The sequence below is a fragment of the Octopus bimaculoides genome, chromosome 10 (genome assembly GCF_001194135.2).
Source record: "Octopus bimaculoides isolate UCB-OBI-ISO-001 chromosome 10, ASM119413v2, whole genome shotgun sequence".
In the NCBI taxonomy this organism is placed as follows: Eukaryota; Metazoa; Mollusca; class Cephalopoda; order Octopoda; family Octopodidae; genus Octopus; species Octopus bimaculoides.
This window is the reverse complement of record NC_068990.1, coordinates 18350564-18354350: the sequence shown is the minus strand read 5'-3', so window position 1 is coordinate 18354350 and position 3787 is coordinate 18350564.

Here is a 3787-nt window from a genome sequence, read left to right as displayed (position 1 = left end):
AAAAATAATGGAATTTGTCGATAACTTATTTTAAAATGATGCAGTTTTGTTTTTAGCTCTGCAAATTTACTTCTTTTCTTTCTTTTTAGCTTTTTGTAGTTGATGTTGTTTTTATAGAAAATGAACAATCTTATGATAAAAATAAAACGGACGACTGATGTTCAGAATGTTTCTTTAGTCTAAAGCCTCTCATTTACTGTGTTTTACAGAAAAATATCATATTGATTTTTATCTTTGGCACAAAGCATTGAATTTGTAAGAAACTGACATAGTTGATTGGCCTTTGTCTCCAGGATCTTACTGGTATCATACATATCGCTTTCACATTTTGGTACATTATTTTATCAAAAGGATGAAAAGCAAGGGTGACTTCACCTGGATTTGAACTGAGAACGTAAAGACAAATGAAATGCTACTAAACAGTTACCTCCGGGTGCTAATGATTCCACCAGCTCACCACGATATATCTTAGGGTTAAGTAAAGAAATATTATGCCAGACAGTTTATTAGAAGATGGACGCAGGCATAACTTCGTAGTTTCAGGTTCACATCCATGTCATTTCTGATTCACTTCCACGGTGCAGTTCCTTGGGCAACTACTACCTCTTCCAAGCCGACCAATCGTTTGTGAGTGAATTTGTTTGGCGGAAATTGTGTGAAAGCTCGTCCTATATATGCACATGCACACACGCGCGCAGCTGTACCTCAGCAGCGCCACAGGCCCCGGTTGAGACCGGTAATAGAATAATAAAATAGGTATATATGTATGTCTTTGTGTTTGTGCAAGTCCCCCAGCACCGTTTAATGAACGATGGTGATTTGTCGACGCCCCAGTAAATTAGGGAGCAAGAAACCTGTAGAATAATTACTGAACTCAAAAACTAAACTCTGGAAACGTTTTGTTTTCAACTAAACTCTCCAAAGCGGTGTCGAAACATAGTTGCAGTCCAATAACCAGCACAAGTTAACGATATGTGATAATAGATATGCCTAAAAATATGAAAAGTGCTATGTCTGTAGCTTTCGTGGTCTATCAGTAATATTCCTGATCTACTGCTGTAGGTCTGTGTTGGCTCTATCAGGGCTTAGCTGAAGTTAAACTATACCAAAACCAATTCATCCATAAGAATCTAACGGGAGCGTTGCTACGAGAGTGCTTAGTCTGCTAGAAATAGGAAGTAAATCTTTAACTCGCATGGCCTACAATTTAGGAAGAGCAAGAAAGTTGGACTATTTAGTTGCAAATATACATTATTTGATAAAAGGACGGGATGTTCATGGATGGAACATCTTGATTATATGTATGACAGAATAGGGTTGAGAGCGTACTAAATAGCTAAAGCCTCACTTGAATTATAGGACTCAATATACAGATCCCAGATGGTCGTTCGACCTGTTAGAAATAATAGCCAAATCGATATTACTGTGTACCATGTTGTCTCTAAAAGCCACAGAGGTATACTTTGGTTAATGTATTCCTAAAGGCACTATGAATAAATAATAAGTAATAACTGCCGAAGGAGTCGTTTGATCATATATGTGCTTGATCAGAGCTGAAGAGAAGTTAATAATAAGGGAAAAAACGTAACTCCGAATGATATTAAACCAGAACATAAATAATTCACTTCAAATTTGAACACGCAAAAATACTTTGTTGAAATAAGTATTGACTACAATAATAAACTCCAGGATACTACTGGTAATAATTATACAAACTCTGAAAGTATCAATCGTAAAATTCACACCGATAAGTCTGGAGATGAGAACGTGACGGAGCAAACTAGATATTATATGGCGTTTTGTTCATAGCAAAACTAGATACTATATGGCGCTTTCTTCACTGCTGCCGCTCAGCCGATTCTGGCAATCCAACAAAATCTACATGTATATCAGAGACATGTTTGTTTCATATATATTACGAATAGAAAGTATGAAATATCCATGACTAGTCATTTTTTTTATGAAAGCCGGTCTTGAGAAACAATAGGGTTTGACCTTTTGTTTAGTCAGGATTTGAGCTGTAACCCCAAAACTGTGGGACGAAACCATTTAAATGGGTGCTGGTGTTGTTACGATAGCACAGGAGTACCAAATCTAGAACTGATACTTGGCTTGAATATGCAGTTGTCGTAGGGAATCTGCATGTCGGAAAATCCAAACTCGGTTTTACGTGTGTAATACAAAGGGACGCAAAATGATGTAATAGACGAAAACAGAGCGAGCAACCAATGCAAGTCAGGATATTGATAAGCCGAATGATTGAGGAATCCCCGGAAGTCAATGTATCAAATCATTGTGTTATATCCAAACGTGTGACTGAGTCAGAACGATCGCAACATAGTACATTCTGGTATGAAACGGCATGACATAAATGGTTTTAAAGAGACAAAATCTTGTAAGCAGGTACTAGCTTCGCCTGAGTTAGGTGCACAGATTAGTATCATATGTTCAACACTGTAAAACGTTCCAGCATGTATCTCCCCAACGAGTTCTTGTCATAGGCTAAACCACAACCATAGCAATAACGATTTGCAGCCAACGAGGAAGCGTCTGTTTTGCAGATCCATTTACAAGAAATATCAATAGAAATTCCCTCACATCACACACTGCAGTTTTGCTTTTTATTTCCATTTTTAAATACGGTAGTTGCTTTAGACGGCGTACGACTGTGTATTTTGTTTTGACAACAATGTAGACACAATCAGAGTGTGAGGAACGTTTGGTTAATCAGCATTAAGACACACCTCTGATGCGTCTCCTTTCTGATCTCACACCACAAACAGACGGTGCAGGTACTTCTGATGTTCGTATTCATTCTTCGTATTTGAAGACTCACACATGCACGCAATCACACACATACACATTCACACACACACACATGTACACATGCACACACAACACACAAGTACACACAAACAGTAGCACAGACAGAGGCAGACGTTTATATGTGTATGCAAATATATATATATATATATTATGTATATATACATTATGTATATATATATACATATATATATATACGAATGTATTTGCATATACACATGTATAAAAATATGCATAGATATATATGTGTGTTTTTCTGTGTATGTATGGTGTGTACATAGATTCCAATATATAAATATATATATCTTTGTTCACCGATATTTCCTTCAAGTTGAAATGGATTATCTTCTTACAGCATCCTACTTAATCAATGAAGCAAGCTTTACACTTCTCGTCACGTATAACTACTTAACCCGTGAGTTGAGTGAAACCTAGCTTCTCTCATCCTATTGCAATCCACAGGAACAAGTTTCAAGTTAAGCCAAAACAAATAAATATATATAGAGAGAGAAAAGAAAATACAATTATTTTACGCAGGAAATTCTAAGAATATAAAACCGATGCCTGATACAAAAAAGTAAGTGTGATTTACAATAGTAAGTCAATAGGATCAATTAAACTGCTGAAATACACTGGACTTATTTCCTATGATTTTCGTGACTCTGCATGCTTAGACGATTCGTGGTCGCTATGTAGACGTAGGATATAAGGAAAACGAATCCCTTGAAATAACATACATATACACACACTCACACACATGTACATATGCGTGTATATATATATATTTACACACACACACACACACACACACACACACACATATATATATATATATATATATATATATATATATATATACATACATGCATGTATATATATATATATATATACATATATACATAAACAGACATATATATATATACATATATATGAATGTATGCATGTATGAATGCACAATCATATG